Here is a 14,212-nt window from a genome sequence, read left to right on the forward strand (position 1 = left end):
CTTGGTAAGCAGTAACAACTGAATGGACTTTAAAGAGTTCATATGCTTGGTCAACCAAAATGCCAAGTTAAAAAGTGTCCTCCATGACTGATGCCCAAGTGATGGAGGTCGAATTCGTACAAGTAGACATCAAAACTGACCCACTCGTTGCTGATATTCCAACCTGACCGATGTACTATTTCTGTAATGCAGACTTTATTTGTATTGAAACATTCAGTCATAGTGAAATGTTTGCTGTATAATTGTGTTATGAAAGGTGTGTTAACTTAATAGGTATAGCCTGTGGATTGTACTTTAGCCTTGTAGCCCGCCGTAGCGGGCTATACCGGCTATTAAAGGCCCACTGCATCGTTAAAGGCCCGAGCCAAAGGCGAGGAAATTTAACAAAGCAGCGGGACTTTAATAGCCGGTATAGCCCGCTACGAAGGGCTATAAGGCTATTAGAACATTCTGCCACTAGAGGGCAGAATGCTCTAACAAATAAAACAAAGCCTTCAGGGAGCGTGAGGGGATTCAAATCCCCTCAGGCTCCCTGAAGCCTTTGTTCACAGCCAGAGCTGTGAACAAAGAAACATTGGAATGTTGGAGCTCCGGGCTTATACCAGCCATTGTAAACCCGGAGCACTCCATTGTTTTCAATGGAGCTTCCAACATTCCAATGTTCTAATATAGAATATCGACCACAAGAATAACGTGGTACAAGAATATCGAAGACAGAATATTCGAAGGACAAAATATAGAAAAGTAATTGTATACAGAGAAGTATAGATGTACTGTTCCTAAACTCACATCAATATACTTGGAAGATATATTACCACATAGGTGCATGTATGTGGAGCTAGGTATAAAAAATCCAAATTTACTGTTGATATTTCTTTTACATATATATTGTCCTCAATATTGTGTCCCGTTGATATTATTTGGTCAGTATTCATGGTGCACACGTAGTCTATATGACAAATATTCAAGTGGTAAACTGAATTTGCTTGTCCTCTGATGTGCCATAGGTATAGTTCATTCTTGTACATTGATCTATCCAGGGGCGGCTTCTCCCCTACGGTGGAGGAGCGTTACCCCGCTGCTTTCAAGCAGTGCGAGAACCAGAAACATAAAATGATAATATCTTTCAGTTATTATCTTTTATTGTTTCCGGCATCTTTGCCAGCGGGCGGGTGGGTTGGCGGGGCTGGTCTGTTCACAGAGCAGGGCAGGAGGGGTTTGCCCACTCCAAAGTGCGCAATGACTGTTTGGTCTGCCCTCTCGGGCTGCCCAAACCAGTCATGCACACTTTCCCCATTCTCCATACAGGCTGCATTACAGCCTGCATGGAGCACATGCCTAGGCCCCCATTCCCTGGCTGAGCATCCCACCAGGACTCTCAGACCAATCACAACACTGCATTGCAGCATTGTGATTGGTCAGTGGGGCCTGCTTCCTGTTCCTCGAGTTCCAGGAGAGCAGGTGCAGGGACGCGGGACCCAGCGGCAAGGAAAGTTATTTATCCATTTATTTTTTACTTTGCGCACTCCCCTCCGTGCAACGACCCCCCCGTACCTGCCCTCCCACCCGCTATCCATGCCGGCCACACCTGGATCTATCACTGACTGTAGAGTGAAGGTTTTTAGCCGAGAGGTGCTCTTTAGGAGGAATTTGAAAATCCCATTCCCACAGCCCTTGTGTTCAGTATGCTATTCTGCCAACTGCATCATGTGTATATAGTTGTGTTTCATGCCAAGTATTTAGGTTTGTGTCTTCCTAAGAATTACACTTTGCAATCAAAACTCAGTCTGCACAGTGATTCATTGAGTGTTAATAAGTATGTTATTAGATTGCATGTGGCCTAGAAGGAAAGAATGCCTTGCACATCGCCACTGGATGCTCTAGCAACCTTTCTTTGTGGTTAAAGTTCTGCTCTGCTCTTACGTGTGTAGATGCACTCAAGAGACATCCAATGGAAACAGCTACACGAAGCTCCTCGGTGACCAACCACATCTATCTACTGGGTATGCGCTCTCACACAAAAAGGTCCTTGGCTCTTGGGTTCAATCCCCTACCCGATATGCACAAGGACCCAGTTAAGACTGTTCCCCACTTTTAATGGTCATTTTTGACTTCCTGTGCATCAAGAAAATAGCCATGCTGTCCAGGACTAATTCATCAACAAATTTGTCTGAAGTGAAATGGTAAAGGCCTTTCTTGCTTCCAAGACATGTGGTTGGGTGCATTATACGATCGTGCAACTAGAAACCAAACCTCACAAGTTAGGCCCTTAAATTAAGCCCTTTTCTGATTAAGTGATAAGCTTAATCCTATCTAATTGGAAGGAGGTGTAACTTGGGAAGGTCCTGTAGATAGGATAATTATTCAAACTTCTTTAATTCTCTTATGAAATCTAAAATGCCGCGTCAAAAGAGGAGTAAAGAGATTGGGATTTGCATTAAGCCCCCAAGGACCCCACACCGGACGTGGTCTCATTGGAAGCAGCGCATCCAATAGGCATTGATCCAAAACATGGATCCCCTGTGAAATCAATCTTGTGGAAAGGAAAGGATTCCTACCACGAGGAAGCAGCGCTACGCAGCCACCTGCTGGCATTGTCCACTGAGTGCAACATGGAGTGCAACATTCTTTCTTCTGGTTTTAAATTATTGGGCTATTAAAAAAAATAATAAGACAGGGATGCTTGGTCCCTTGATTCATGCTCGAGAGATATTCATCCATTCATTACTGCCTTCACACCTTTATTATTGATTTGGAATTTTAGAACACTATATCAGTTTGAAACCTATAATCCAAGGACATATTGTTCTTTAAAGTATAATATTGCCAGAGTGATGTTTTAAAAAAAAAAAAAAAATCTTGCATACTGTATAAGTGCCGTTGTTCAACTGGTCAGTGATATTTACAGTACAACCTGTAATAAATGGATCTACCACAAAATATTGCCAAATATTTTTTTCAGCTATTAAATAATATACAAACCTGTAAAATTGCCATACACCAGCCACCTGATGAAGAAGAATGGACAGTTGGTTTCATATCATATCTCAGTCACAGTCTGGGAATCTCTGTACCATCTACTGTTCCATCTATTGACCCTGTTATAGGTCATACATACATTGCTCAATCAAGTTAAAAGTGAATCCACCAATTCACTCTCATATGGGTCCATTGATCGTTGATCCTCTGTTAATAGATCCATTAATTGAGAGATATGTCCAAAGGTTATAAATTCAAAGATACATCCATGATCTTTAATTCATCCATCCTTTCATAGACCCAGCAGTCGAGTCATCAGTCCATACACTCAATCACAGATCCATCCATCATGATACAGATCATCTAGCTAGAAATTCATAATTCCTTTCACCTATCTGTTCATGGATCCACTATCCTATAAATACATTCAACCATCTAACGTTTCATCCATCAAGCCATTCAAAGATCCATCATCAATCCTTCCATAGATACAACTGTAAATTATGAATTAATAGAGCCATCCTGCCAAAAGTCTTCCTTCCAAAGAACCATCTATTGAGCATTCATCCATCAATACATCCATCCAATTATAGAGACACGTCTTCATTGATCTACTCATATAACCATGCATAGATCAATCCATTGGTACATCTACTCATTTTTACGTCTGTTGTTCAATCCATAGATTATTCACCCACAGACCCATCCATAGATACCATCTCAAATCAATTCAATACTTAGGTCTGCTCATGTATCTACTGATCCATCCACATGTCTCACTATCAGTTCAGATACCCATCAATCCATCCACTCATCCATTCTTCCGTCTAGCAATCTAACCATATGTCCATGGATCCATCCCTGACTGTGTCCCCTCCTTGATCTGTTCATTCATAAACTCATCCACTGAGTGATCCACCCATAGGTCTAAACTTCATGAGACTCTTGATCCATAAATCTGCCTAATTTATGTAGCTACACACCAAACCATCATCCATCCATTTAGCAATCATTTATCAATAGAACCATCCATTGATCCAAAGATCCATTTATCAAGAAGACTGTCTCGAGATTATCAATTCAAAGATCCATCTATTCATCCAGGATCTTCAATTCATCCATCTTTTCTTAGATCCATCAGTTGGGACATCAATCCATTTCTTCACTGAAACATAGATCAACTTGTCAATGTCTAGATCATCTATCTTTAACCCCATTGATCCGTTTACCTAGCCTCTGATAGAGCCATTAGTCTATAAATGTATTTGTCCATCTAGAGCAGTGATACTCAAAGTACGGCCCAGGGGCCACTTGCGGCCCTCTCGACCTCTACATGCCCCCAACCCTCCCCTCCCCCATGTGTTCAATTGCTGAGCACTAATATTTAGGGGAAAATGTTAAATAAACAGGCAAGCATTTATTAACCTGCCAATAAATGCTTGCCCGTTTATTTAACATTTTTTTAGACCTCCTTTCTCAGTCCCCCTACCGCCACCCTGCTGGCATCTCAGTGCGGCCCTCGGTCACACTTCAGATGGTACTTTCTGGCCCCAGGGCCATTGTTCGTGAGTACCCACGATCTAGAGACTCATCCATCAAGCCATGCCAATACCCATCCATCAATCCATCCATCACGCTATCCATAGATCCAACTATAAATTGTCACATCATAGATCCATTTATCCATAGATTGTACCGCCCAACTATCGAGTCATAGACCTGCCATAATTCCCCCATCCCTACTCATTTCTACTCATCAATCCTCCCACCCAAACATTCTTCAATATATCAGTTTAACCATCTGTTCATGGATCCCCCGTGGTTCTGTCCCCTCCTTGATCAGTCCACCCATAAATTGATTAATTAGTGATCAGGCAAAAAATCCAATCACCATAAGTCTGTTCATCCATAAAGCTGTCTAACCCTTTATATCGCGACCCATCGATCCATATATACTCCATCAATTGATCCATTACTCATCCGATCCTTAATCCATCTATCAAGCCACCCATAACGTCATGCATTCATGTGTCCTTAAATAAGTTGTACATTCATCCATCCTTCGACCATTCATCTCTCCATCCATCCACAGAACCACACGTCTCTTCATCCATTGAATAACGAATTCACCCATCAGTCCACAGATCATCCATCCATCCATCGATCCATCTGTTATCCATAAAACGATTCATCCTTCTACGTTTCTCTCCACCCATCTGAACTTCGGATGATATCGGCACGGACAGTGGCTACCCCTTCCTGCATCTGGGGTCCCAGCAGGACGCAAGGCGAGTTATTCGAGAAGGCTGCGGCCAGCTGCACGCGCGAGAGGGAAGCGCAGCGCGAGAGCGGGACCGACCCTCCCGCTCCGTGGACCCTGCTGAGCTCCGACTGCCAGCACCGAGCCTCCACCGCGCCTGACACTTCCGGCTGCCAGTGCCCAACCAATCGGCGAGGCGCCCAGCAAGCTGGAGCGGTGGCACATGAAATATGATAATTTTCTGCTAAAGAGCCCCAGGAAGGAGAGGCGCATGTCTCTGAGCCGGTGTGTTGTGCGCTGAGAAGGGGAGGGAGAGATGCTTGCATGGCAGGGCTGGCACCTGGAGGTCTCTGCAGCCCGTGGGGGGATGCCGAGGGCTGCACCTGCTGGACCTGAAGATGCTCTGGTCGCCGTTTCCGCTCAGGTGGGTTAGGCGACGCCTGGCAGCAGATGTCAAGTCCTGGGCCGGGCATGTGCATATCCTGGCGCCTCCGCAGCGCTGATCTTGTGACTACCGCTGGTGCAGCATCGGCCAAGTGTTCCCCGGCTCCCTGTGTTTGTGACACCCCCTTGCGTTCCTCAGGCACGCGCCACCCTCCCTGGGCAGCCACATGGAGCGGGCACGGTGAGACGGCGGCGCTGACTTCAGCATCGCTTCCTCGGAACAAAGAAAATGACTTCAGTCTCTCCATGCGGCGTTTTAGGGTCACCCTGGGTGCGAGCTTCGCTGCCTGCCTACTGCCGAAAAAGAGCAATTTTAATATCATTCCATGCACATTTATTTCCGATGATGTATTGTGAGCTCTCCCTTCACGTGAAGAAAAAATGGGCTCGGCGCTCCCTGTAGATGTCTGGTGTCATTCAAGTTCATTGTGTGACATCGCACTGGCGCTGTATAGCGCTGTATAAAACCTAGCGCTACGTTTAAAATTGTCAATGGCGCTACGAAGTGCCATCCTCGATCTGCAAAACAGACACACACGACACTGATGCGAGAGTGGTCTCGGCTGGCACGTTACCTCAGCCTGTCCTCAGATGGCACCTTCTGTCCTCAGATGGCACCTCACTCTTCTGTGCTGCTGAACGCGCGGAGTCCAGCGGCCGGACTGTCAGAGTTTAGTGTGTATTTATCTTATTGCCACTGAGATGCCGCCAATGGCCGCGTCCCTTCCGGGCACTTAATCCGACACTTCAGCTTGTCACTGAGGGAAAGATGGATAATTAGCGGCGTGTGCTGCTGCACAGTGTGTTCCTGCGTAGGGCGCGGGATGAGAGCGTTGTTTAGCAGTTGTGTGGCAGACGGGCAGTTGTACATACACCGAAAAATACAGACCCCCCAGGCTTTAGCACTGTTACCAAACTCTCTTAATTTTGATAAAAAATGAAACTGAAACGGTTTAATTCTGAATTAAGAAATGCAGAGCGGAAGCATGCAAGGTGGCACCTTGAGAAAGCCCTGTGTTTTTTTATTTTTCAAGCGCACCCTGTGCGCTGGGGCTTGCGTTTCTTTTTTAATCTTGATTGTATAGGCTCAGAAATCCCAGCAGGCAAAGTATTGCAGGTTGAAAAGCCAGGACATGCCGGAGGTCCCACGCTTAACATCTGGCTGCAAGGTTGGGCATGTAAGCATGAGGCTCACGGTACTTTTCACATATGGGGGTATTAGTTTAAATAGCAGTAGAGGTGAACCTGGAATATTAAAAGTTCAAATACTCCCCAATGTGTCTTTTCCGTCAACAAAACTGATAATAACACTAATATTGATGATCGTATTAATACCAAAAAAAAGAATAGTTTGGTGTATATAGCGCCTGCCGTTTCTATGCGCTGGAATAGCCTGAAAACAGTTTCCGAGTCACCTTTTCTCTGTTACGGAATCCATAACAATTCGGAATAGCAGGTAGAACAGCAACCGGCCAGAGGCTCGACAAGGCACTTCCATGGAGGGGGAGGGGGGCAGCTTTCAGAATTGGGAAACATTTTTCGGTTCCATCCTGTGTCTTGAGGGTGAATTCAGAGGTTGCTGCTGCAGCGGGCACTGGGTCAGACGTTCGCTCTGGGTGGGTGGAAGTGTGTTTATGTGTGTGTGTGTGGGGGGGGGGGGGGTCCTCATCTTGTCTCGTGCATTCATCTGCTCTCTTTGCTTCACGAGAACGTTAGGTAAAGAATCCCTCCTCAGCGATGCCTGCTCGCCCACCCCCCCCCCCCTCCTCTCCTCTCATGTTATGCAGACTGTTTGCGCTGTGTCGCCCTCTGTGTTTGAGTCCTAACATGAGGCGTTCTTTCTCTACCTGAACAGGTGGTAACGAGGGGCTGGGACTAGCGCAAGGTGCAAGATTGATGCCGGCTGTCAGCGGAGCGCCCCCGCAGTGACAGCGCAGCCCCCTCCGAGGACAAAGGTAAACACTTCTCGCCGCTTGCGTTGTGTTTACTGTGGGGGACTTCTGGGTGAAGATATTGCGGTATGCCCTTCGGTGGTGGCTGGTCGCTTGGCCGTGTAATGTGTCCATCCCTAGTAAGCTGGGTTGCCTGTCTACATCTGTTCACACCTCTGACCCCCACTATCCCTGGCCGATCCTTTTATGCGTACTGAGCCTCTTTACATATATGGTGGTGTGGGACATTTTAAAGGGCGCGTGACCACCTCGGGCTGTTTTCTCTGTACAACACCTGTGTATGTTTTAAGGGAGAGGAGCGGCATTAATGCGCGTACCGTAGGTCTGTCTGTGTTCATTCACCTGTGTGTGTGTGTGTCTGTAGGTGCTCCTCTGTGCCTTCTGTGTACATCTGTGTGCGGGGAAGTGAGTATGTGGTTAAATCACGTGCATGCTGTGTGTACATTGCCTGTGTTCACACGTGTGTGTTGTCAGTGGCTTCTATACACATCCGTTTGTGGTTACCTCACAGTGCATTCAGTCCTGTGCGTGTACCGTATGATAAATAATGCACTCGCTAGGTTTGCTGACTGAACTGCCGTGCCACATTGACGGGTGAGATTTTTCAGAGAATGAGGTAATGTCACAGTGCCATCTGTTTACAACTATGCATGCGTGTTTGTGCGCGCGCGCGTGTTGTGCGCCTGTGCGTTCCCTGCTGTGCAACGGCAATGGCTAAGATTTCAGTGTGTGAGGGAGGCTCCGCTGGCATGGTGTCTTTAACCCTCTCAGTGCCACACTAGAAGTATACTCGGTGCTCGTGCCTACCTCTCACGTTGTTTCCCTGTTAAGGAAAACCTGTGCGTGTTGCAGTGTGGTTGCTGCCTGTCTGTTTAGTAGTGCTATGCGGCGTGGTGTTCGCTACACGTGCCTCAGCTCTGCTTGTTTCATGAAACGTTAATTCCCGGCGCTGTCCCCAGTTAACCATCCGCAACTGGAGAATATCCAGTGTGCTCCTTGTGGGAAGGTTGGAGGGACTGCAAGCAACATTGCCAAGACCCTAGGCATCATTACCGGCGGTGACGTATGTCTGCCCCACACTGCATTGCTTGCCCCAGTAGCCTTGGCACACAACGTGCCTTGTGCTATTCGACGTTTCTGTGTCTTGTGATTTAAAAATGCAGCCCATACGTTTCTTTCTTGGAGAGTGGCTAGATTTTGCTTTACTACTGAAATGTTTTTGATATCACGGAATGCGCAGCTTCTCTGGTTGCTGTTGATAAATGTGAACACAATTCACATAATCTGTCGTTTGGCCAGTGTAGTGTCATCAGGTTACAGATGTTGGCAATTGAGCATACATCAATCACAGTGGCTACAAACGGCGCAGAATGCAAAGATGCGAATGTATTTACTTTTCCCTATAACTTTTTAATTTAATGAACACCGCTCTGCACCCACCGATTTTTTATTTATTTATTTTGTCCGGCACTTGGCATTTTTTAGGGGGTTCCAAAATATGCCTGTTTGTGGCAGTAGGTTGTGCAATATAAAAAATGAAAAAATGTGGCTGCCATTTTTGAGGTCCACATAGGGTTTAATGTTAGCGGGGAAGCCCTTATAGCAGAAATATTTATCAGAACATCTGTTTAGTCATCTGCCTGTCTCAGTGGGTGAGTGGAAGGCTTCCTAAAAGTACTAATTCCTAAGCTAAGGTGGGAATATCTGGTATTTTGTGTCCGAATATTGGGTACTGTTGGTACAGGAGTATAGTTTAAGGGTACGCGCACAATGTTTATTATATAAGGGTACGCGCACAATGTTTATTATATCCAAAGTAAGTTACTTTTCTAGCACCGAGGGAATCCTAACTTTTCCTGGCCTTGGTTAGAGATTGACTTTGGTTTCACTAACACGCTCCTCTCTCTTCTGTGTCATTGACCTCTGGCTGTGTTGCCCTCTTCCACTTCCCCACTTTTTGAGTCCTCCATCAAATGTGTACTTTCGGGGTTACACAGGAGTGACAGAATATTTTGCGGGGCCAGGGACAACAAAGTGATACAAGGCCCTTACAGGACGAGGATCTCTTTGATAGTTTAAATATATGTCATGCAAGTATAGAGAAAACATAGAAAAGCTATCATCTGGTGTCATCTATTGCAATTAGCCATGGTAGCTGCCTTAAATAATTAGGTTTGCTTGTGTTAAAATCTGTTAGTAGGTGTTGCAGCACGAGCCCGGGGCCCTGAAATGTGTGGGACTTGGGGAATAGTACCCTTTGCCCCGACACTCACTAGCCACCTCACGCTGATAGGCCTGGAGGTTACCAAGCAAGCACAAGAGTGGTGTGTGAAGTTGTGAAGATTGTTGTGCAACTTTCACCGACTTCTATGGAAAACTTGCCAACTTTGGGTTGCAATTTTTGTTTGCTTTTCCACATATGTAAAAAAGTGACATTTGTAACCATTTATGTTTCATGCATATTTAGCAGTAACACAATTATTCTGCGTAAGACATAATACACATAAAACAGTGTTATTCTCCTGCAAATCCCATTGTGCCTAGAAAAAGTCAACACAAAAAGAGAACAATTCTACATATTTCTTCCAAACTGGCTGGGTTAAATAAAAGTTAATATAGCTCGCTACCTAGTGATATGGTCCTGAAAGACGCAACTTGGCACAGTGTATGTGACCTGAGAGAGGTTACACACTTTGTGAGGTCAAAAATCGGTAACTGTGCAACATTCAAAAAAGGAACTCCCTTGCTGCCAAGCAAAGCCTCATTCCGATAATCTATATTTGAAGCAAGATATTTAATTTCAACTGCTCCAAATAAGAAATGTTCAGAAGGGAATTAGAACATAAAGTGGCTCTTTTTGCTCACTCTTTTGCTTTAAGGGGTAGAGGAGAAGGTGGCCTAACAGCCAATCATCCTGCTCAATTTATTGCCATAAGTGCATTTCAAGAAGAAGGAATGTAGTCACTTAGGGCCTGATAACAATGGCGGTGGGACTGCCACCGTCAGGCCATCAGTGGCGGTCCCACTGCCACCTGCCACTGCAGATCCGCCCGCCGCCTTACGATGGCGGGCGGATGGTGGGCTGGCGAAGAGACCATCCGCCACACGTCCAACGGACTCAAGGAGCCCTTCAGACTGTAGGAGGGACTGTAATCACTAAAATAGGGGCGGTGCCGCTGTGGGGATTACAATATCCCTTCCCGCCTGACTTTTCATAACGGTCCGCCCACCATGAAAAGGCAGGCGGAAAGTGATTTTGGAGGCCCCTAGAGGGCCCCCCTTCTCCCCTGGTCCTCTGCTGTAGGTTCTGGGGGGCACCTAAGGTGCCCCCTTAAACATCCCTGCACCATGTGGCAGGCACCGAAAGATGCCTCCCACAAAGTGCAGGGATATTTAAAAAGTGTATATTTAGGACGGCAGCATATGCTGCAGCCTGCAGCACACGCTGCAGTACAAAATATACAGATTGTCACCGCCTTGATGGCGGTCGCATCCTAATATGGGTAGCGGAACCGCCGACAGCTAGTCGGGCAGTCCTGCTACCACCACGGTGCCGGTCAGACGAAAGTCCGATCGGCATTGTAATCAGGCCCTTAATCACCAAGGAGTTAAAATCCTGTCATCATTACTTTCCCTTGACTGCTCATGCAGTGTAAGCATCACTATCATAAATGGTAAACACCTTTGCCTGCTGCCCTCTTCTGGCTCTTACTGAGCTCTTACCCAGGTGACCTGGCCCTGCACCAAGAGCCTGCTGTGGTGAATGATGGTGAATCAATTGTTCAAATGCCTCAATAGTAGTCGGGTGAGATAGGTGCAGGGTTTTGCAGAAGGCTGTGCCCACACCACACAGCACACATCCAAAGGCTGCGTAGAGTGGGTAAAGTGGACAGCGGGCTGGGTCAGTGCTGGATTAAACCCTGTGGAGGCCCCTAGACAGTCGAAAATTCGAAGCCCCCCTTCGCAAATTATCCCCTAATACGTTTTTAATTTTATCACCCAACAATTTTATTAAACCAATTTTATTACACAAAACTAAACATTAACAACTATTAATGTTATTAAACAAAAAATATATTTTTTACATTTGAATAAACCATCAAAACTTTAAATATTTACTTTCCTCTATGTATTTGTGGTGAAATCTTTCAGGCTATCTTGGAAGTCTACCTTTTGCACAATGTCTTACTCAGTGGCCATAATGGCACATGAGTTCAGTCATTCTTGTGTCATTGAAGATCGACTTCCATATCAAATCAATCTAATTTTGATCCTTTGCTACAGGGCCCCTAAAAGGAGTGGAGCCCATAGGCTTGTGCCTACTTTGTCTATTTGGCAATCCAGAACTGTGATGGGTGCAGATGTCCAAAGGCTGTGTGCAGCTGATTTGGGTGTTACAGAAGCTGCTCGAAGGACAAAGTCAAAAGCCGTATACTGCACTCAGATCCTGCAGTGCATTGCAAAAGGCCACTCACAATAATACCATTCTGCTCAAACAAATATTAGGAACTCCGCTTTATTACTACATGCAGTGTTAATGGATTGTTTCATGGGAATAGCTCCTCCAGGTCAAACATGGAGGAGTTTATCTCCAGAAATAAGCAAGAAAATATGGATTCAAATGAATAATCCGTGCCGAAACACTACTTTCCATATGTTATGCCTCATTTCATTGGCCCCTGAAGTGGATCAATTTGAGATCCCCGTGGTATTGCACCTCACTATCACCAATACCCCTGGCATTTGTAAGATTGGGTGCAATATTACCTCATTAATGTGATCCTCAGTGTGAGGTCATGAGCAATTCATTGGGAGGAGTTAATATTTCATTACTCACACAACATGTGAATTTCAGTGTATTTTAGGTTTTGTGGTGTTACCATAACATCCCTTCAACTGACGTTATTTAGGGGAATATATTTGCTACACAGCAGGTAGCGACCCATGACGAGTTCTGTAATCATTTTCTGTACCTCAGTTCATTGATCCATTCATTTGTGCTTCAAGGTATAATGTAATGTGCACAAAACAGTAATAAAAGTATCGGTTCCTAATCTTCGAGGCTAAAAGTTTAAGGTACAGAGCGAGTGGACCTCATCCTGAGACCTGGTCTCATGGACTCAAGAGTGTCCAAATGGATTACCGTCGGCTGACCATTCTTCTCACCTGGACCACCACACAACCCCTTTCCTCCTATCCAGGCAAAAACGCAAAATGGAATCAACTAAGATTTTAATGTTTTTTGGGCTTAAAATGGGAGTAAATATTCAGAACTGATATTGAACATTGGAATGTTGATATGCTCATTTCCTAATAATATTTCCTTCATATTATAATCTTTTTGTAATATTATAAAAAATGTAGCTTTTATTGAAAGATAATCTAACAATCAAGTGTAATGGCGTGTGCCATAACATTGCATTTTTCAATTAGCATTTTGCTTTAAAGACAACAGAAGTGTGTGCGCGCAGGTAAAATATATTTTTTCTGCCATTTTCATTAAAAACACGTTATGAAATGGATGCTTATGTTTCTAAATGTTGGTCTCATATATAGCACAGACAGTCAGATGTGGATTCAGTTTTTGGAAAATTCACAGAAAAAAAGATTTTCATTCCTTCTGCATAACATATTAGCCATGCATATTTCCGAAAGGCCTTGACAGAGTTTGCACTAAGGAATAGCCTATGTGCCCGAGATGACTCAGGAGTCAAGGAGTCACCCGAGTCCAATATGCAAGCGAAAGTAATTCTGCCTTCCACTATCATATTTCAGAGTTGCTCATAGGTCTACAGTTGTATGTGTATCAAATAGTAAAACACTGAGCCCAAATTGTTTGTAAAGTAGTATAGTTTTATTTATTTATTTATACAAAAAAGGTATTTCCTTTATTCCTTTATTATATTGTTGTCAAATTCGTTTGTTACATAAAACCGTCAAACTGTATCCAATTCAATAATTGTACCCAACAAACTTCTGCACCCTCATACCCTTGAACCCACACTCACAATATATATAAAACCTCACTCTCTCTCTTGTTCATTCTACGTTCATACTACATTTAACCCATATATCACACCCTACTAAAAATATAGGAAAGGGTGGAATCCTGTGCCTAGCAATAACATAGTAAATGTATTCTCAACACAAAATTATTAACGAATACAATTCCTTCACAATTTAGATATTGATATTTCAACACATCTACAAGTTGTCATCTTAATGCTTTAGAAATTGATCCTCTTATTCTATTTCCATCAATCAAAAGCATAAACAGCTTCGGTAGCTCTCCAGTACATTGCCGAGGGCACACTAAATATGTTTGCCTTTTTTTTTTATAAAGTACAAAGGGGACTTTGCAGAGGGTATGGAAACACCTACAGCAATATATAAATAATTCTATTAGATGAAAACAGACAAAGGGCTTATTAAAAAAAATATATAAAACAATCACTTTTTAATATCATGTGTGTACTTGTCCTAAATTAGTCCAAAAATCCACTAGAGATCATCACCATATTCACTAGCGATAGCACCCTAGTGTCACCCATCACCAACCTAGTAGAATCATAGGTTA

General features: G+C 44.4%; 1 protein-coding gene across 1 annotated transcript in view; it reads left to right on the plus strand.

Annotated features, from left to right (window-relative positions):
- Window positions 1-14,212, plus strand: part of HIVEP3 (HIVEP zinc finger 3) — a 1,736,279-nt gene that overhangs the window by 519,438 nt on the left and 1,202,629 nt on the right. The window contains exon 3 of the mRNA XM_085645663.1: window positions 7,539-7,638. The gene's annotated coding sequence lies outside the window, so the exon portion shown is untranslated. The remainder of the gene's footprint in view (window positions 1-7,538; window positions 7,639-14,212) is intronic.

The sequence above is a fragment of the Triturus cristatus genome, chromosome 3_1 (assembly GCF_964204655.1).
Source record: "Triturus cristatus chromosome 3_1, aTriCri1.1, whole genome shotgun sequence".
NCBI classification, from domain to species: domain Eukaryota; kingdom Metazoa; phylum Chordata; class Amphibia; order Caudata; family Salamandridae; genus Triturus; species Triturus cristatus.